Genomic DNA, 21,118 nt, shown 5'->3' on the forward strand with positions numbered 1-21,118 from the left:
CAATGCCTGGCTCATCTGCCAAACAGTGAGCACTTAATAAAGTCTGCCTCTTGTCTGGCACCCTTACTCAACTTTGCTGCCACATCCTTTTCAGTCTCTCCCCTGCTTTTTCTGCATGAATGATATGATGGGATGGGACACATATTCCTTCTTCTCCTACCTACAAGTTACCTACAAGAGAATCATCCCCAAATGTCATCACACTGTGGATGGTTAACTTGGTGGTTCTACCTATGATTTAGTCATTGGAACTGGAGATGGGTACTTCAACAACTATTCATCTTGAATTCCAAGTCCCGTTCAAAGCAAAAACTCTAGTGCCAATGCAACTTTATCATGTCAATCTTTATTCTCAGAGCAACTTTCTTCCTTTCCTTCCTTCCTTCCTCCCTCCCTCTCTCTCTGTTTTGGTCATCTGTGGGGCTTGAGCTCTGGGACTGGGCGCTGTCCCTGAGCTCTTCATCTCAAAGCTAGTGCTCTACCACTTGAGCCACAGCACCACTTCAGGGTTTTTGGTGGTTAATTGGAGATAAGAGTCTCACGGACGTTCCTGCCCAGGCTGGCTTTGAACCACGATCATCAGATCTCAGGCTTCTGAGCAGCTAGGATTATAGGCATGAACCATCAGTGCCCAGCTTTAGAGCAACTTTCAAACAAAATTGATGACAATTTCACCAAAAGAGAGGTTTAGGTCAAGTGACACATGGACAGAGAGGAGAAGAGAATATACTCTAGGAAGCGCATCAAAACATCTCGGTCTCTTTGAACAGGAAAAAGAGTGGAAAGTCATTGGTTGACCTCAGAGATCATATAGCACACCTAAAACCTTCCACCCCTGTGGAAGATGAGCAAAAGGCCTGTTCAAGATCACAGTGGGTCACAGCTGATCCACGATCAGAACCCAGGCTTTCAGATTCCCAGGTGGGAGCACTGATCCACTTTAGTGCCCTATTTAGGAGTTAGAGAGTTGTAAGACGCATCCTCACAGACTTGTTGTTGCTGGTCCTGAGGCTCGAACTCATGGCCTGGACACTGTCCCTGAGCTTCTTTGTGTGCAAAGCTAGCACTCTACCACTTGAACTACAGCTCCACTTCCAGTTTTTGATTGTTAATTGGAGATAAGTGTCTCACGGGGACTTTTCTGCCCAGGCTGGCTTTGAACTGTGATCCTCAGATCTCAGCCTTCTGAGTAGCTAGGATTACAGGCATGAGCCACCGGCACCTGGCCTCATGGATTATTTAATGCAGTGAATTTTCCAATTAGCAGTTGTGCCTTGGTGAAGCAGGTTAAGGACCAGAAGAGAGAAGGGCAGCGACAGGTTGAGCCAATGCATTACAATCGCAAGGGCTAAGTGAGACATGTTTCTGACTGCTTTATGGGGTTTTGCAGCCTCATTGCTTCTTTGCTTTGAGCCAAGTCAGTCATATTCTGTGTCATAGGGTGGGGGGTGGGAGGCCGGTGAGAGGAGTGAATAAAGCCGACCTTCTTGCTGAGAGAGTTATGTGACCAGGCTATTAATCAGCCAGCAAAAGAAGAGAGGTAATTGCAGATGCATGTGATGGCTGCAGAAAGTTCTGGCCCAGGACTCGCCAGTTCACAGCAGCCGATGAGAAAGCTCATGGCCATGTGAACAGGAGAGGTTGCAAGAGTGGAATGTGAACACCAGCTTTTTTTTTTTTTTTTTTTTTGGCCAGTCCTGGGCCTTGGACTCAGGGCCTGAGCACTGTCCCTGGCTTCTTCCCGCTCAAGGCTAGCACTCTGCCACTTGAGCCACAGCGCCGCTTCTGGCCGTTTTCTGTATATGTGGTGCTGGGGAATCGAACCTAGGGCCTCGTGTATCCGAGGCAGGCACTCTTGCCACTAGGCTATATCCCCAGCCCTGAACACCAGCTTTGGTGCCCTGCCTGGGCTTCTGACTCAACAGGTGCTGACACATGCTAGGCTAGTTCTTCCGGCACTGTGGAGAGAACCAGGCCGGGATTTATGGAAGGTTTGGAGTTGCTTCCTGTTTGGAGTCCTCAACCCTGAGCTGTATTCCCTTCCATCTCAGGCTTTGACAAGAGGATCAATGACTCCTGGGCCATGGGAAGAAGTAGGAGGAAAAGCCTATGAGCAGCTGAAATAGCCTCTGACAAATTCTGAAACGTCTTGTGGAATTGGAACCACAAGGGTACACTACCAAAGCCTGCTTATTGAGATGTGTTCTTGTGAACTTTTCATCTGAGCTGGCCTCAGTCATACACCTCTCCATTGCCACCTCGCCAGTAACTAGGATTATAGGCAGAAGCTACCATTCCCAGTCTCTAAAATTAGGGATTTTAAGGTTTTATAATTATAATTATATAATAGTTATATAATATATAATTATAATAATATAATATTATAATATAATATATAATATATTATATATAATATAATATATATAATTATATATAATTATATATAATATATATGATAATATATAATATATAATATAATATAAAATAATATAATAATATAATAATATAATAATTATATAATAATTGAGATCTTAGAAGTCTTTCTTAAACACCTTGAAGGCTAGAGGCATGTCTTTGTGTTTTATTTGTTTTTTTGGTGCTGGTCCTGGGGCTTACACTCTGGGCCTGGGTGCTGTCCCTGAGCTCTTCAGCTCAAGGCTAACGCTCTACCACTTGAGCCACAGCTCCAATTCCAGACTTTTGATGGTTAATTGGAGATGAGAGTCTCATGGACGTTCCTGCCTGGGCAGGAACTGCAATCCTCACATCTCAGCCTCCTGAGTAGCAAGGATTACAGGTACAAGCCACTGTCACAGGCCCAAAATCTCAGGGCTAGCACTCTACCATGTGAGCCACAGCTCTATTTACCTCTTTTTATGGTGATTAATTGGAGATAAGAGTCTCAGAGACTTTCCTGCTTGGGCTAGCTTCAAACCTCCATCCTCAGATCTCAACCTCTTTTTTTTTTGCCAGTCCTGGAGCTTGAACTCAGGGCCTGAGCACTGTCCCTGGCTTCTTTTTGCTCAAGGCTAGCACTGCAACTTGAGCCACAGAGCCACTTCTGGCTTCTTCTATGTATGTGGTGCTGAGGAATCGAACCGAGCTTCATGTATATGAGGCAAGCTCTCTTGCCACTAGGCCAGATTCCCAGCCCTTTGATCTCAACCTCTTGAGTAGCTAGGATTACAGGCATGAGCCACTGGTGGCCAGCTTCAATGCACTGTTAAACTTTAGGGAAGTAAAAAAAACGGAACTTCCCTCATGAAATACATCTAAAGCTAGCCTCTGGATCTCTCTCAGTAAGCCAGCAGGTATGGCATGAGAGAGGAGTTACAGTGCTTTAAAAAGATGGGGACAAGTTGGGCATTGATAGCTCATGCCTGTAATCCTAGCTACCCAGAAGGCTGAGTTCTGAGGATCATGGTTCAACGCCAGCCCAAGCAAGGAAGTTCTGAGACTCTTATTTCCAATTAACTACCAGAAAACCAGAAGTAAAACTGTGGCTCAAAGTAGTAGCATGCTAGCATGGAAGTGCAGGAAGGGGGAGAAGCTGGGCACCGGTGGCTTATGCCTGTAATCCTAGCTACTCTGGAGGCTGAGATCTGAGGACTGTGGTTCAAAGCCAGTCCAGGCAGGAAAATCCATGAGACTCTTATCTGTAATTAACCACCAGAAAACCAGAAGTGGCACTGTGGCTCAAGTGGTAGAGCGCTAACCTTGAGCTGAAGAGCTCAGGGACAGTACCCAGGGCCAGAGTTCAAGCCCCATGACTGACGACTGACAAAAAAGCTGGGGATAACTTTGGCTCATCATTCTTTATGTTGTTGTTTTTTTGGCCAGTCCCGGGTCTTGGACTCAGGGCCTGAGCACTGTCCCTGGCTTCTTTTTGCTCAAGGCTAGCACTCTGCCACTTGAGCCACAGCGCCACTTCTGGACGATTTCTATATATGTGGTGCTGGGGAATCGAACCCAGGGCTTCATGTACATGAGGCAAGCACTCTTGCCACTAGGCCATACTCCCAGCCCCTCATCATTCTTTATGGAGGAAGGAAAAATCTTGCTTTTTCTTTTTTCTGTTTTGCATAACCAGTTGAAAGCCTAACCCTTACTGGAATGACAAGGGCCTCATGACTGCTTATTGCAAATGACAAAACTATGTGTTTAAAACTGTTTTTTTTGCAAAGCAGGTTACATGACCAGGGAAGGTTGGAGAAGTTATATACACACACAATAATATTTGTCTAGGGACAGAGACTTGATGGAAAGTTTGATGGTTTTCAAGTCCTACAGAAAGCAGTAAGGAAGCATGTGTGGTGGCTAGGGACTCTTCAGGCTTCAGGCCCTGGGCCCTGTCAGCAAGCTTGCTTCTTACTGTGGAGCTGGAACCCAGTTCTGTTGGGAAGAGACCATCAGGGAAGCCCTTATACTTCGGATCCAGAAGGCCTCTGCAGAGCATTGCCCAATGCTCCTGTTATACAACATGCAAAATAAATAATCATCCAAAAAAGTCAGGGAGCCAAAGCTCTTCTCAAATAATAAGACCTTTTACAAGCTGCTTATCGCCTGCCCAAATCAGCTCTAGAAGAACACCAGGAACTCTAAATTCTATTGTTCTCATTAGCTACCATGGAGAACCAGACAGGCTTCAATGGCTTTATTGGTTTTCTGAGAGACAGAGACATAAAGGTTTTCTTCTCCCCACGCCCTGGCCTTGATCTCAATCATTTAAATATAGCCTTAGTGCTATGATGAGTGAGAGGCCCCAATTAAAAATGTGAGCTATCAGAGGGCCCCTGGCTTTTCTTGGAAAACATGCCTTTCTGCCTGATTGTTGGGGTGAGTATGAAGAAAGTCAAAATGCTCATCTTTCCAGAAAATGTATTCAGAGGGAGGGCACAGGCAGGACGGAGGTATCTAAAATGTATTTCTGTGCCTGTGGGGGCCCTGTGGCTAAATTACAAAAAGAAACAGGACATTTACCCAAGGAATACTATTCAAAACCATGTTTGCTGCATTTGGGAAAGGCTAGCCATACAATGTTGGCCCAGAGTTGCTTCCTTGAGTTTGAAAAATACTAGATGGTGCCTCTTGTGAAGAGAATTTGATGGGAAAATCTGTTTACAAAATTCATTTCTGATGAACTGCAAAAGATTTTGTTATCTGATATCAATATCCCAGGATTTGTTAACCCACAGACACAAAGCTGAAGATTTCCCTCCTCTATACAACCTGTACTTCACTGGGCATTGGTGGCTCATGCTTTTATTTCTAGCTACTCAGGAGGCAGAGATTTAAGGATCACAGTTCAAAGCCAGCCCTGACAGGAAAGTCCATGATACTCTTATCTCCAATCAACCATCAGGAAACCGGAAGTGGTGTTGTGACTCAAGTGGTAGAGCCCTTGCCTGAGCATAAAAGCTCAGGGACAGTGCCCAGGCCCTGAGTTCAAACCCCAGGACCAGCGCGCGCGCACACACACACACTCAAAGAGCCAAACTCTAACAGAAGCCTAACTCTAGAAGTATTCTTTTATAGTTTCTACTCCCTCTTCCTTGAGGCACCTTTTTCACTTTAGTTCTAGGATCCCATCCTCTTTGGTTTGCTTCCTACCATAGGACCACTTCTTGATCCCTTTTGTTGGTTCTTCCTAGTATCTTACCTCCAAATATTGCAAGGTTTGGCTCTTAGTCCCATGCGCTTCTCTATTCTCATCCCCCTGACAATATCATCTATAGCATGTGGCAATTATATCAAATGCCTATGTCTCAGATATTTTTATCTCCAGCCCAAACTACTCTGAATACGAGCTCATATATCCCACAACTTGCTCAACTCTTTTCATTTAGATTTCCAACTGGCATCTGAAATTCCACACTTTCACAATTAACCTTCTGAGCTGCTGTCAAATTTGCCCACCAATTCTAGCTTCCCATACTAAAAATATGAAGAGGCTATGTTACCCAACCCCAGAGAGCACCGGGTCATTGTCATGAATGATGTTGATGTGGTAGAACATGGTGAAGTGGCTAAGCATGATCTCTTTGCACCCGTTATCTAATCTGTTAGAATATCCAGCGACTTCAACTTTCAAAATATATCCAAAGATGGAATAATGTCTTCCTGATTCTTTTTTTTTTTTTTTGCCAGTCCTGGGGCCTTGGACTCAGGGCCTGAGCATTGTCCCTGGCTTCTTTTTGCTCAAGGCTAGCACTCTACCACTTGAACCACAGCGCCACTTCCGGCCGTTTTCTATATATGTGATGTTGGGAAATCGAACCCAGGGCTTCATGTATACGAGGGAAGCACTCTTGCCACTAGGCCATATTCCCAGCCCCTTCCCTAATCTTTTAGCATTCATTTTCCACAAAACTAGAGAAATCATTTCAAAGTAGAAGACAGACTGCATCACTCTTCTCCTCTCAAACTTCCTCAAAGCTTCCTGTGTCACAAATGGCTTACCAGTCCTGCATGCTTCTCCTCTTGCATGTTTATCCTGATCTAATATATTCTGTGTGTTTTCCATTTGTCTTACTTATTGACTTCTGTATATGAATATCAGCTCCATGAGGTCAGGGATTTGGCCTGTTCTGATCACAGATGAAGTTCTGTACAGATAACAATATGTGACATGAAGTTTACACTCCATATGGACGTGAAGCTGGAATGAATGAAGTAGATTGGAAAGGAAGAAATCTTTTTTTCAGAAGTCTATAGTTTTATTTTGCTGCATTATCCTAGAGACACTATTACCTTTTTTTTTTTGGCCAGTCCTAGGCCGTGAACTCAGGGCCTGAGCACTGTCCCTGGCTTCTTTTTTGCTCAAGGCTAGCACTCTGCCACTTGAGCCACAGTGCCACTTCTGGCCATTTTCTGTATATGTGGTGCTGAGGAATCGAACCCAGGGACTCATGTATACGAGGCAAGCACTCTTGCCACTAGGCCATATTCCCAGCCCCGACACTCTTACCTTACGCCAGCTAAACAGTAGGCGATTTGAGCCACATGCTGCTGGCTCCTGCCTATAATTCTAGCCACTCAGGAGGCTGAGATATAGGGATGGTGGCTCAAAGCCAGCCTAGGCAGCAGGAAAGTCTATGAGATTCTTATCTCTAATTAACCACCAAATAAAACAGCAGTAGAGCTGTGGCTCAAGTGGCAAAGCATTGTCCTTGAGCAAAAAAGCTGAAGGACAATGTCCTGGCCCTGTGTTCAAGCCCCAGGACCAGCAAAATAAATAAAGCAGTCATTTCCCATGAATCTTTATCATGATTGCCACAACCTCTTTGTCTTTTTAAAGGAAACACAAATAGCAAATAAAAAGTCTTTGGTCTCACCTTTCTGAAAAGGGAGAAATCTTGACATATGGACTAGAACCATACTAAAACACAATATGACCAGTGAAATGGCATTTGAACATCCAGTCCCAGGAGATGTTTAGTTCTCACTTCCTACTATTTCTCCTTTGTGTTGTCATTTATCTGTGGAAATCTTCAATTTCTAAAGGGAACTAAATGACCTATACGTGGGAAGGCGCGCCCTCTAGTGGAAATAACAGAAAGGAACAGGCTTGTTTGGAAGTTACAAGGAAAATCGCTAGGGACAAAGGAAGTGACTAGGAAATTTCACAGGAAAAAAAAATCTCTCCAGAAACAATGGAAAGGAAAGATGAAATGAAAGCAGATGGAGGGATGTACCAACTTATTTTACTGTTGAACTTCTTCAGGACTGGGGAAAAAGGAGTTGATTTAAAGTTCTGTTCCACACTATCTGAAAGTAATGCTCAGAGAACCACATTTATAAATGAGTTATTCCACCTTCTACCTGCTCTGTACACTGTAATGTCTGTGGAAATGACAAAATTCATCCTGAAAGCTAAGTGTTGATGGCTCATGCCTGTAATCCCAGGCCCCACGACCAATGATGAATCCTGAATCCATTCCTCCCTCTCTGTCTCCATTCCTATCACCTCCCCTGGGGCCTCTGGTCTGCACATCTAATTCTGGCCCCTCTATATACCACATTACACTGAGCAATCAGATCAACCAGGGATACTTCGGTAAAAGTAAATACCTCATATTTTACTATCAAGTTTTCATTCTGTAGTAACTACAGACATACCAGAAAATTGCAAACACAAAACAAAAACAAAAAATAAAGAATCTCCATCACCTTTCATGGAGATACTGGGATTCTCCAAATGTTAATAGCCAACATAACCACAGTAGAGCATAAGAAAGAAATTACCATTTAAGTAATTATCATATAAGCAATAGATTATATGTGATTTCTCTAATTGCTCCACCAATGTCCTCTATCTTGATCATAGAGGTCTCCTTAAGCTTCTTTACCCTAAAATGGTTCCTTGGTCTTGTTTTATTCCCCTTGACATAGCTTTTTCAAAAATAGGCATTAGTTTCAGGTTGGAAAATGTCTGATAGTTTGTTGTGACTAAATTCAGATTATATATGCTGGTGGCTCATGTCTATAATCACAGCTATTCAGGATGCTGAGATTTGAGGATCTTGGTTCAAAGCCAGTCTGGGCAGGAAAGTTCGTGACACTTTTATTTCAAATAAACTACCCCCAAAAAAGCCAGAACTAGAGCTGTGGCTCAAGTGGTAGAGTGCTAGCCTTGAGCAAAAGAAGCCAGGGACAGTGCTCAGGCCCTGAGTTCAAGCCCTAGGACTGGAAAAAAATACTGTTTTAAAAAATTACTTAGCATATTACCCAGCTAAGGGATATCATAATAAAATAGTACACACGGTGACAGGGGAAAAAACGCAGAAATTGATTTCTCACCATTCTGGAGGTTAAAGGGCAAGATCAACATGGCAGCAAAATTGCTTTGTGGTGAGGCCTCTCTCTAGGGCTTGCAGATGGCCTTTTCTTTGTGCCCACCTTCCTGCTGGCTCTTTCTTTCCTCAGATGTGATGTTTATGACCTCATTAAACCCAGCTCTTCTTAAAGGTTTCATCTACAAATAGGAAATGAGAATTTAGCTTAAGTGTATAAATTTGTATGGAAGCACAATTCAGTCCCTAACACATTGATTACACTCTCCTATCCTTTCACAGCGCTTGTCATTTAGTTGTAATACAGTTAGGTTCCTTTGTGTGTGTTTACATTCCAACTTGAATCCCTTCTTGATCATGTAAATATTTTAAAAAACGTATTCACTGTTATTGTAAAGGTGATAGACACAGGGGCTACGGGCACATAAATCACATAAACAGTACATTTGTTTTTGAACAATGTCAGCCCTTCCTTCATTCTCTCCCAGTTTTTCCCTCCTATTGTCACCCACAAGTTATACAGTTCATTCTCAACACAATATCTAATATCACTACTGCATTTGTTCACCCTTTGTGGCTCCATTTCTGTGCCTCCCCATACCTTCCCAAAGATAGACAAACTAATGAACAAGACAAAAGGAAAAGAAAACAAAAACAGCAACCAAGAAAAAAAAACCTGTTTCCATTCCTGGAGTCCATTTCAATTAATATTTTTATATGATCAGACACACATAGGTACTGAGCCTTTGTGATCCTCTCCTAAGAATATCCTCCTTTGGTCTCACTGTGTGAATATCTAGAGTCCTGTCTAATTTATCATCTCCCAGTGTATTTTTTTTCTCTTACTATCCAGTGTATTATAAATTTATAGTTTCCACAAATGAGGGTAACCATGCAACTTGTATTTCTCTGGGTCTGGCTTACTTCATTTAATATAATTTCTCCAAGTCTTTCCATTTACTAATGAATGGTGCAATATATCATTATCTCTGATGGGTAAATAGAATTCCATTATGCTTGATCCACATTTGATTGATCCATTCGTCCACTGAGGGCCATCTGGGATGACTCCATATCTTGGCTATGGTAAACAATGTGGCAATAAACGTGGCTGTGGTGGTAGCTTTAGTGTGGCCTTGTTTGTGGTCTATTAGATAAATGCCCAGGAGTGGGATTGCTGGGCCATTGGGAAGCTCTATGTTTAGTCTTTTGAGGAACCTCCATACAGCTTTCCAGAATTGTTGAACACGTTTACACTCCCACCAACAGTGTAGTAGGGTTCCCTTTGGCCACATCCCCACCAGCATCTGTTATTATTAGTTTTCTCAATAATGGCCATTCTAACTGTGATGAGGTAGAATCAAATTGTTGTTTTGATTTGCATTTCTTTTATGGCAAGAGATGTTCATGTGTCTATTGGCCATTTTATTTCTTCCTCTAAGAAGTCTATCTTTAAGTCTTTAGCCCATTTATTTATTGGGTTGTTGTTTCCTTGAGGGTTTATTTTTAAACTCTAAGTATATTTTAGATATGAGGCCCTTGTCTGATGGATAGCTGGTAAAAATTTTCTCCCATTCTATGGGATTTCTATTTATCTTGTTATCTATGTCCTTTGCCATATAGAAACTCTTCAGTTTGTTGCAATCCCATTTATCTATCTGTTGTGATTCTGGATCTTTACTTACAAAGTTTTTACTTGTGCTGAGGAGCCCTAGTGTTTTCCCTGCCCCTTCCTATATTATTTTCAAGGTATCTGGCCCTACATTGAGGTCTTTGATCTATTTGGAACTGATTCTGGTGCAGGGTGATATATAACGATTTAGCTTCAGTTTTCTGCATATATATAGCCAATTTTGCCAGCACTACTTGTTGAAGAAGCTGTTTTCTTCCAACCAGTGTTTTTTGCTCCCTTATCAAAGGTTAAATGGCTATAGGTCTGTGGGTTCATTTCTGGGTCTTCTATTCTGTTCCATTTGTTCTCATGCCTATTCTTGTGCCAGTACCAAGATGTTTTTTTTACTACTATGGCTTTGTAATAGAGTTTGAAGTTTGGTATTGATATTCCTCCAACTCTGTTCTTCCTGCTAAGGATTGTTTTTGTTATTTGGGGTCTTTTATTGTTCCATATGAATTTTTTTATTTCTTTCTCTATTTCATTGAAGAATATTGTGGGGATATTGATGGCTATTGTATTGAATCTGTAAATTGCTTTGGGCAGCATTGCCATTTTCATGGTGTTAATCCTTCCAATCCAGGAGGTTTTTATCCATTTCCTTAAATCTGCTTCAATTTCTTTTTTCAGATTTTTTAAGTTTTCACAATAGAGGTCCTTCACATCTTTGGTTAATTCCTAGGTATTTTTTGAGGCTATTACAAATGGGAGTTGCTTCCTTGATTTCAGTCTCACTCTTCTCATTGTTGGCATTGAATAAAGCTAGTGATTTTGATGGATTGATTTTATACCCTGCTACTTTGCCAAAGTTTAAGATCAGCTCAAGTATATATTAACTCTTGTTAAGTGAAGCAAAAAACATAATCCTAAAAATCAACACTATGTACAAAAAAATGGATACTCCTGGGCTGGAGTACTAAGCTGGAGCACCTGCCCAGCAAGTATGAGGCTCTCGAAAAAACATATGTACACTCCACTTTCCTAGTTCCACCCCATCCTTCTCTCCCTGCTCCCATTCACCCCTGTCAGTTACTGATCTCATCACTTTTTGTGTTATCTGTCCACACAGAGCTCCAGTAACAAACTGTCAAAGTCAGAGGCTCAAAACATCACAGACATATTGTATTCTAGTCCTAATGGTCAGGGTTTTAAATGGGTGTTGCAGAGCTAACAGCAAAGCATCAACAGGATTGCATTTCTGGTAGAGGGTCTAAGAGAGAGAACGCCTTTCCTTGTCTTTCCTTGAATTCAAGGTCTGGGTGCTGTCCCTGAGCTTTTTCACTCAAGGCTAGCACTCTACCACTTTGAGCCACAGCACCACTTCTGGTTTTCTGGTGGTTAATTGGAGATAAGAGTCTCACGGAGTTTCCTGCTCGAGCTGGACCATGATCCTCAGATGTCAACATCCTGAGTAGCTAGACTTACAGGTGTGGGCCACCGGCACCCAGTCCACCTCCATTCTTGACTGTCCTTTGTGCCTCTGTCTTGTAACAACCTCTGGGATTCTATTGTGCCCACCTGGAGCCATTTTGCCCAATTCCCAACGCAATCTAAAGAACTTTCTCCATCTTCACTCACACTACAAGTAATCACTGAAGAGTTACTTGCTACAGTCTTGTGTCATTGATAAACTCCACTATTAGCTATCACCCCCACCCCCCTTCTCAGACAAGAAAGCTGAGGTTGAGGTATGGCATGGGCACAGATACATGGCTAGTAAGCTACTGTGTGCCTGGCAGTGTGCTAGGCTCAGGAACATACCAAGAACAAATGAATGTGGTGCTCACCTCTCCCATGGAAAGAGGCCAAATCCAGTGTTCAGCAGGCAGCACTGGGGCTGCGAAGCATGTTACAGAGGAGGCAGCATTGAGGGGTACACTGGGGGGGGGGCTGCAAAGCATGTTACAGAGGAGGCTGAGAGGAGGTGACCCTGGCACTAAATAAGACGCATCCAAGGACCTTAGCTAGGTGAATGGAATACCAACCCCGTAGCTGTTGATAAAGCACACAGAGAGGGTTTACCAGCATGGATTTACTCTCTTTGTTCATGGCCTGCCCTTTAACAGCTTTGCAGAATAAGAAAGCTCATCTACAACCAGCCACATCTGAGAATACTAAACACAGTAATAAAGCTCACCATCAATTCACTAATACAATCCTAAGGGAGCATTCGCCCCCAGGAATGCCCATGGAGATGGTTTTCTGTTGAGGCTGAGAAAATGAAACCATCTGTAAACTTTTTCTTTAAAGGCCCAGAGAGTAAATGTTTTTTGGCTCTGTGGCTTACACACAAGTCTCCATCAATGTATAAATCTCTGCTGTTGTAGAGCAGAAGTGGGAATAGACCATATGTACACAAGTAAGTGTGGCTGCCTCCCCTAAAATGTGACTTACAAAACTTGAGAGTGCAGCCAATGCTGGTGGGACATGCCTGTAATCCTAGCTACTCATGAGGATGAGTTCTGAGAATCATGGTTTGAAGCTAGCCCAGACAGAAAAGGCCATGGGACTCTTATCTCCAATCAACCACTTACAAAAGCTGACAGTGGAGCTATGGTTCAAATGGTAGAATGTTATCCTTGAGCAAAAAAAAAAGACACTTAGGAACAGTGCCTAGGCTCTGAGTTCAAGTGCTAGGACCGGCACCAAAAACAAGGCTGGGGTGGGGGGGGGGGGGAGTAGGCTAGATTTGCTGCACAGGCCATGCTGTTCTGACCCATGGCCGGATGGAGAAGAGGACCGATGATGTGATTCAGATGCTTTATTGCTTTACATTTGATAGTGTGATATGGTTTAGCAATACAACAAAGGCACACATCTTCAGTGCCGGGCGGGGGCCTCTCCTTCCTAAATGCTGCTTAGGTGGGCACTGTGGACCACTGCTTTGAAGATCCTCTTTGTAACTACTGCCTGCCCTGCAAAATCCTTGTGCACTGGAAAGCCTTGGCCCTAAGAAAGCTCTGCTTACCTGACCACTCCATGGGACTAGAGCATTGGTGGCAGTTACTGTTCCATAGCTGTTTCTCAGAGCGCTGGGATCCCTTGTTACCTCCAGATTGACAGCTGTTCCTCAGAAAAACACAGGCAGACAGGTGTGACATTCTAAATACTTGCAAAAGGCAACAACATGGAAACTCCATTGAGATTTGTTTTCTTTCAATTAGAAATAACCTTTGATTTTTACAAAAAGCATGTAGGAAACTAGAAAACAAAAATAAATGGAAAGAAAATATTGTATTCTTACTACTGAAAAATGACCACTGTTAGCCAGGTGTGGGTGGGTCATGCCTGTAATCCTAGCTACTCAGAAGGCTGAGATCTGAGGATCATGGTTCGAAGTCTGCCCAGACCAATAGAGAGAGAGAGAGAGAGAGAGAGGAGAGAGAGAGAGAGAGAGAGAGAGAGAGAGAGAGAGAGAGAGAGAGACTCATCTCCATTGAGCGACTCAGAAAAAGCCAGAAGTGGCACTATGGCACAAGTGCTAGAGTGCTAGCCTTGAGGAAAAAGACACCAGGGTCAGTGCTCAGGCCCTGAGTTCAAGCCTCAAGACTGGAAAAAAATGGACGGGGTTGAGGGGGGTCTATCACACTTGCTGGGAAGGTTGTTTTCACCACTTGAGCCACACCTCTACCTCCTCTTTATTTTAGTTGTTTTCCATGTAGGGTCTTCTACATAGCCTGTGATCCTACTTGTGCTTCCCTATGTCACTGGGGACACCAGGACTGCACCACTGTGCCCAGCCATCGTGCTTTCCGTGTAGCTGAAATTACCATGGACACGCATCTCACCCAGTTCTTGCTTCAGTCTCACAAACTTTCATTTCCCAGCTAGTCTTGAACCTTGATTTCTCCACCTTCTCTAGCCATTCTGCCTCCCGAATAGACAGGATTGCAGGCTTGAACCAGAGCTCCCTCGCCTGTCTTTATTTTCTTTTTATAAAGAATGAAAGTGAAAACCAGACAAACATAGTGCCTTTTCAAAGAGATGAAGCAAGTACGTGGCCACTGGTTTCTATTCCTCTTTTTATTTCATTAAACCAGGAGTCAGCAAACTCTGCTGTGAAGGCTAGGTAATAATTTAGTATGTATGGGCCAAGGAGCAAAAGTGGGAATATTCTATAGGCACTTTTATGAGAAAAACTATAAATCCACAATTTATTATTAAACTCCGAATATAAGTTTTTGTAGTGCATGCCTACTAAAGAAAAGAATAGATTAGAATAACTGTTTTCTTCAAAGGGGTTGAAAGGTCATAGAGCATATTAACAAAGCCATTGTTAAAAGAAAGAAAAAGGGGCTGGGGATATAGCCTAGTGGCAAGAGTGCCTGCCTCGGATACACGAGGCCCTAGGTTCGATTCCCCAGCACCACATATACAGAAAACGGCCAGAAGCGGCGCTGTGGCTCAAGTGGCAGAGTGCTAGCCTTGAGCGGGAAGAAGCCAGGGACAGTGCTCAGGCCCTGAGTCCAAGGCCCAGGACTGGCCAAAAATAAATAAATAAATAAATAAAAAATAAAAAAAAAGAAAGAAAAAGTAAAACTAGCCAGTCACCAGTGGCTCATGCCTATAAATTCTAAGTACTCAGGAGTCCAAGGTGTGAAGATCCTGGTTCAAAGTCAGCTCAAGTCCACAGATTTTATTTCCAGCCAACTAGCAAAAAAGTCAGACTAGAGGACTGTTTTAAGTGGTTGAGTGCCAGGCAAGCAAGTGCAGCCAGCAAACATAAGACCCTGACCCTTGGATGGCCAATGATTTGTGCTGTAGCATAGAGCTTTTGAGGACTTGACTTTGAAAGTTTGAATGAAAAGAACATTCTTCTTAGTAGCATTTTGGTGGTGACTTACCGAAACTATGTGATAGTACTATAATACTATTCATGGAATAGCAATGAAGAAAGCAAGTCAAAAATCCCCTTTAAAGCATACGCATTGTGGTGGTGATCTCTCATTCCACCCTGCTCAGCATGTGTCTTTCATTTAGATTGACAAGGCACACAGCATGAAGATGACCAATTTCAAAATGACTTCTTATGAGACTGGTGTTGGAGTAAGTTATGGATATTAAAGCAAGCCAGGGCAAGAAAGTCCATGAGACCCTTATCTCCAATTCACTCCAAAAAAAAAATCTGGAAATGGAGATGTAGGTCAAGTGGTAGAGCACTACCTTTGAGCAAAAAAAGGTCTGGGCTAGTGCCCAGGCCCCGAGTTCAAGTGCTAGGACCACATAAAAAACAAATACATAAGTAATGACATTGAGTACGATGTGTAAAACTAGATAAATAAAATGTAATGAAAATATACTCAGTCTAGGAAAATTAGCACTACAATGAGAGAAATCAAGAAGACAAAAAATTGTGGCTGTGGATGAGTCTAAATTGGAATCCTCACTTTTACCAATGGGAAAACAGCAGGGTGCATACACTTTGACAGTCTGGAAGTTCTTAAAAAGGTTAAACCTGGGGCTGGGAATATGGCCTAGTGGCAAGAGTGCTTGCCTCCCATACATGAAGCCCTGGGTTCGATTCCCCAGCACCACATATACAGAAAATGGCCAGAAGGGGCGCTGTGGCTCAAGTGGCAGAGTGCTAGCCTTGAGCAAAAAGAAGCCAGGGACAGTGCTCAGGCCCTGAGTCCAAGGCCCAGGACTGGCAAAATAAATAAATAAATAATGAAAAGATTAAACCTTTACTTACCGTATGACACAGCGATTCCTTTCTTAGTATACCTCCAAAAGGAAAACAGGCTCGCAGCAAAGTTCTTATAGAAATGGTCACAAGAGGACTATTTGTAAACACCAAAAAGTCGAAACAATTCAAATGTCTACCAACTGATGAAGAGTAAAACAAGATGAAGAGAAAAACAATTATGTAGCACATCCATATAATTAAATACTATTCAGCCAGGAAAAAAAGGAATAGAGACTTAATAATGGCATAAACTAATCAACCTAGAAAATATAATGATGTACAAGTAAACCACAAAGGGATATACTGTGTGAAAGTTATTCTTTTAAAATAACCTAGAGACAGACAGCAGCTAAGTGGTTGGTTAGAGAGAGAAGAGGGAGAAGGGAAATCAGCTCTTTGGAGATGGGCTGGGAATATGGCCTAGTGGGTAGAGTGCCTGCCTTGTATACATGAAGCGCCAGAAATGGCGCTGTGTCTCAAGTGGCAGAGTGCTAGCCTTGAGCAAACAGAAGCCAGGGACAGTGCTCAGGCCCTGAGTCCAAGCTCCACATCTGGCACAAAAAAAAAGTTTTGGAGAGTGACGGAGATGTTCTAAATCGAGCGTGCAGCTATCATTGCACAACTAATCAATTCATTTAAAACTTGAAATGAATGGATGTATAGCATGTGCAGCATAAGCTTCTCTGCTGGACGCGGTGGCGACCCAATGGCCTCGCTTTGGGGGAGCGGATGTGGCTCCACAGCGGCCATGATCCAGGCGCACTGGGCTGCCGCGGGGCGCATATGTGCAAAGCGCGTCCCTGCTGGGAGAAGACCCAGGACCTTCCGCCTGTCTCCTGAAAGAGCAAAGCTCGCCTGGCGCTGGGGCGCTGGGGCGCGGGGACGAAGGTCCTCCCGGAGCGGGCCACGTGAGGTGCAGGGCGGGCAGCCCCGCATTTCCCGCAGCGGTCTCCGCACTGCTGGCCGACCCGGGACGCGGAGCTGAAAACCCGCCCCCCCTGTCCAGAGACCGCGGCGTCGGGCGGAATGCGCGGCGTGTGGCAGCGCCTCCTGGCGGTCGGGAGCGGTCACAGCAGGCTCCCGCCGAGCCCAAGGAATGGAGAGCAGCCAAGATGAGCACCTGCAATCCGTGCAGAGCCCAGAGCAGCCCGGCCAAATTGAGCCTACCCTCAAGCCTTTAGAGCCCCGACCTGAGCGCGACCAAAGAGCGGAGAGAGGCCGAGCTGAAAGCCCGAGAGCTCCCCAAAAGCCGAGCGGAGCCTAGCAGAGTGCGGCCGAAGAGCCGATCGTAGCCGAAGAACGAGAGCCGATCCTAGCCGAAGAGCTGAGCGCCACCGAAGAGTAGCACGGTCGAGGGGGCCCATCGTAGCCTAAGAGTCGAGCGCAGAGAAGCCGAACTTAGCCGAGCACTGCTGAGGCCAGGCGAACCGAACCCAAATGCCGACTGCAACCGAGCCGGAGCCGAAGGCAACCAAGGGTGCATCCGAGTGTAGCCGAGACGAATCGAAGGGAGCCGACTGTAGCCGAAGAGTCCGGCCGAGTAGAGCTGATGCCTAGCCCAGTGAAGCCTAACCGAGCCCAGCACGTGGCCAACAGCCAAAGGAAGCCGAACGCTGCCCTGCCTGTGAAGGGAGCCTAGCATAACCGAGTGAAGCCGATCGCAGCGGGCTGTAGCCAAAATACCGTGCAAGTCAGGCACACCAGTTAGTCTAGGCACACCAGTTAGCACAGCGACTGAAAGCAGACTTAGCGTGTAGCGTTCGGGGAAAGTAGAGGACACAAATAGGATCATGGATTACAATAGGAAAGGTGACATTGGTCAAGATGCGTTGTACTCAGAAATGACTTGTTGACTTGAAACTTCTTTGTACAACTACTTAAAAACTTAAAAAAATAGCAAGAAGAAGAGCCAGGGGCCAGTGGCTGACATCTGTAATCCTAGCTACTCATCACACTTAGATCTGAGGGTTGCAGTTTGAAGCTAGCCAGAGCAGGAAAGTCCGTAAAACTCTGATCTACAATCAATCACCAAAAAGCTAGTGTGGCTCAAGTGGTAGAGTGCTAACCTTAAGCAAAAATAGCTAAGGTACAGTGCCTAGGCCTCAGTTCAAATCCCATGACTGCCACACATGATTTGTGCAAAATCAAAAAACTAAGCTGGGTGTTGGTGGCTCACACTCATAATCCTAGCTACTCAGGAGGCTGACACCTGAACACTGTGGTTTGAAACCAGAAAAAGCCAAAAGTGGAGCTGTATGTAGCTCAAGTGGTAGAGGGCTGCTGTTGACCAAAAGGCGCTTAGGGGAAGTACCCAGGCCCACTATTCAAGGCCCTGCATTAGCAAAAATAAAAATAATAATAAAGAAAAATTTCAAAGAGGAAAAGAGTAAGACTTATCACAGGAGCCACACTACTTCAAAACAAAAGTAACAGGGTTCCACCAGGTAAGAGAATTATGAGGAAAAGTGGGAGTCAAGGTCAACTTTATTTGAAAAAGATGCCAGGGGAAAATGGGGAAAGGCCTCGAAGCTACTGGCAAGTGGGTATAAGCCCCAAATGCAGAGTGGACGGGCCGCCTTGCACCATAGATCCACCTGCCTCTCCTAAGGCCCGGAAATCGGTAACCCCACTGCAGGTGGGGGAGGGGAGCGTGTGGGTCACACACCGGGTGGGGGGGGGGTTGACATACCCCTACCGGGGGGGGGGGGGGGCGGGGAGGAGAGGCTGCTCCGGAATGATCAAGGGTTTTGCTTTGTGGGAGCCATTATCTCTACTTTCCCATAGGAAGAGATTTAGGCTCCACTGTGCGATCTCTGCCTTTCCGCGTTTTCAGGAGGACGAGGAGGTGCCGGCTCCCCGGCCTTTCACTTTCTCTCGATCCCCAGAGGAAGAGGAATGGCTGTCACCTCCACCAAGCGGCTACCTCTCCCCTACCTCCAGCCTATTTCTAAATCTCCCTCAAGCCTTAGCGCCGCCCAGCCAAACCTAGACAAGCCTAGCACAATCGAGCACTGTGGGTGGGCGAGCCCAACCCAGCCAGGGGGGAGCGCAGCTGAGCCAAGCACAAGCAAGCACGAAACCATCAATCCCACCGAGCGCCGATGGAACCTAGCCTGGCACCAACAAGCCGAGCGCGGTCCGAGAGAACCTAAGAAGCCAGCACGGCCGAAAACAACGAACAGAGCCAAAGCAATTCCTGAGCAGCTGAACCTAAACGGGGGGGAGTTTTACGCGGCCCAGACTAGCGCAGCGGAACACTAGCTGAATCGAGCCCAACCCAGACGAAAGCAGTCGACTGCAGCCAAAGGGAACCAAGCACAGCGGAACCAAAGGCCGCTTAGTGCACTCGAATCTAGCCAAAAGCAGCACAACAGCCGAGAGCAGTCGAACTCAGGCTAGCGTAATCGAGCCCAGCACAAGCAAGCCGATCAGCTGTGCCTAGCCAAAGAGCCCAGTGCAGCCGAACCGAACCTAGCCAAAGGCAGTCGAATGCAGCTCACACGAGCGCAGCCGAGCGAGTCCAGCTAGTCGAGGGCAGATGAGTCCAGCCGAGCCCACCCGAAGGCACTAGGGCACAGCTGAGCCCACCCCAAGGCAGAGCTCAGTGCAGCCAAGTCAAGCAAACATGGTTCCAAGGTTAACCGAATAGACCATTCGCGCACAGCTGGAGCTGAAGGCAGCCAAGCGAACCGAGCTTAGCCAGCCAAGTCCACCAAACCCCCTGTGCACGTCAGACCACGATCCACACCCCCTAGGCTTCTATTAAGTGTCTGCTCCCCACCACCAGATCCACGGGATGGGCCTCGAGCCCCAAGTAACATAGCTGTTTATTTATTGTATTTTTAGCAAGAAATAAAGCCTGGGGATTCTTTTCCATTGCATTAAAGGAAATATATTTTAACAAAAAAGGGACACTATAAAACAGAAGTTAAGGTGCATTATTAATAAAAATATATGTATATGGAAAGTAAAACCATCTCTCCCCCACATTCGGTTTCCATGTGGAGAAACGAATCCATTTCTTGGTAGCTAACCTAAAAAGAACTTTCCTAGGGTTACACTGCCTTCATATGCATTACGTTGTTTCCAGGACTCCTCAATGTAGGCCAATCGTTTCTGCATTACAAAACCCCCAGGTTACAGGTCCACTTATGCCAATTAGATGACTAAATGGATGTAAAAGTTTCACAGACTGGGCTGGCTTCAAACCTCAATCATCAAGTCTCAAGCAGCTAGGATTACAAGCATGAGCCACCAGGTCCAGCCTACATTCAGATTTTTAAATGTGCACAATCCTGCTGCCTGTGTAGAGCCAAATTTATTCTGCAAACCGTGCTTGTGGTCTATCGTTTGCAGCTTTTCTGGTGTTAGAGATCTAGGGCAGTACTGCACCACACCTTCATGAATGTAAGATACCTTGTACCTCTTGTGTGATATGTAGTAGTAACCATGCTTTACCACAGCTCCTTTTTTTTTGTCGGTTATGGGGCTTGAACTCAGTGCCTGGGCAACTGTCCCTTGAGCTTTTTTCCACTCAAAGCTAGTACTCTTCCACTCTGAGCCACAGCTCCACTCCTGGCTTTTGAGAAGCTACTAGAGATATGGTGCCAGGTCCATGTGAATTCGATAATAAGCCAGTAACTGATGTAGCAGTACACGGTAGAGCTGTGTCATGGGAAAGCAGAGAAGGACAGTAGGAAGGAGAAGGCTGGGTGATCAGCTGTGCAGTTTTAAATGGCCTATTCAAGGTGAGCCTCATTGAAAAGGCAACTTAGGAGCAAACTCAGAAACCATCAAAGGTAACACAGAGACCAGGTAGTGGTAGCTCACCCCTGTAACCCTCGCAACTCAGGAAGCTGAGATCTGAGGATGGTGGTTGAAAGTTAGCACAAGCAGAAAAGTCTGTGAGACTCTTATCTCCAATTAACCACCAGAAAACCAGAAGTGGCGCTGTGGCTCAAGTGGTAG

The 21,118-nt window shown here is 44.9% G+C and overlaps 1 long non-coding RNA gene across 2 annotated transcripts; it reads right to left on the reverse strand.

Moving 5' to 3' along the window:
* Positions 1–12,319: 12,319 nt before the first annotated feature.
* LOC125343855 lies at positions 12,320–16,288 on the reverse strand. Of its 2 annotated transcripts, none has more exons than XR_007209381.1 (3): positions 16,157–16,288; positions 13,433–13,513; positions 12,320–12,456 (listed from the first exon to the last, which is right to left on the reverse strand). It is a non-coding gene; the product is annotated as an uncharacterized LOC125343855 (long non-coding RNA). The 2 variants fall into 2 exon arrangements; XR_007209380.1 differs by having other exon boundaries at positions 13,433–13,527.
* Positions 16,289–21,118: the final 4,830 nt, after the last annotated feature.

Source organism: Perognathus longimembris, chromosome 28, assembly GCF_023159225.1.
Source record: "Perognathus longimembris pacificus isolate PPM17 chromosome 28, ASM2315922v1, whole genome shotgun sequence".
Taxonomy (NCBI): Eukaryota; Metazoa; Chordata; class Mammalia; order Rodentia; family Heteromyidae; genus Perognathus; species Perognathus longimembris.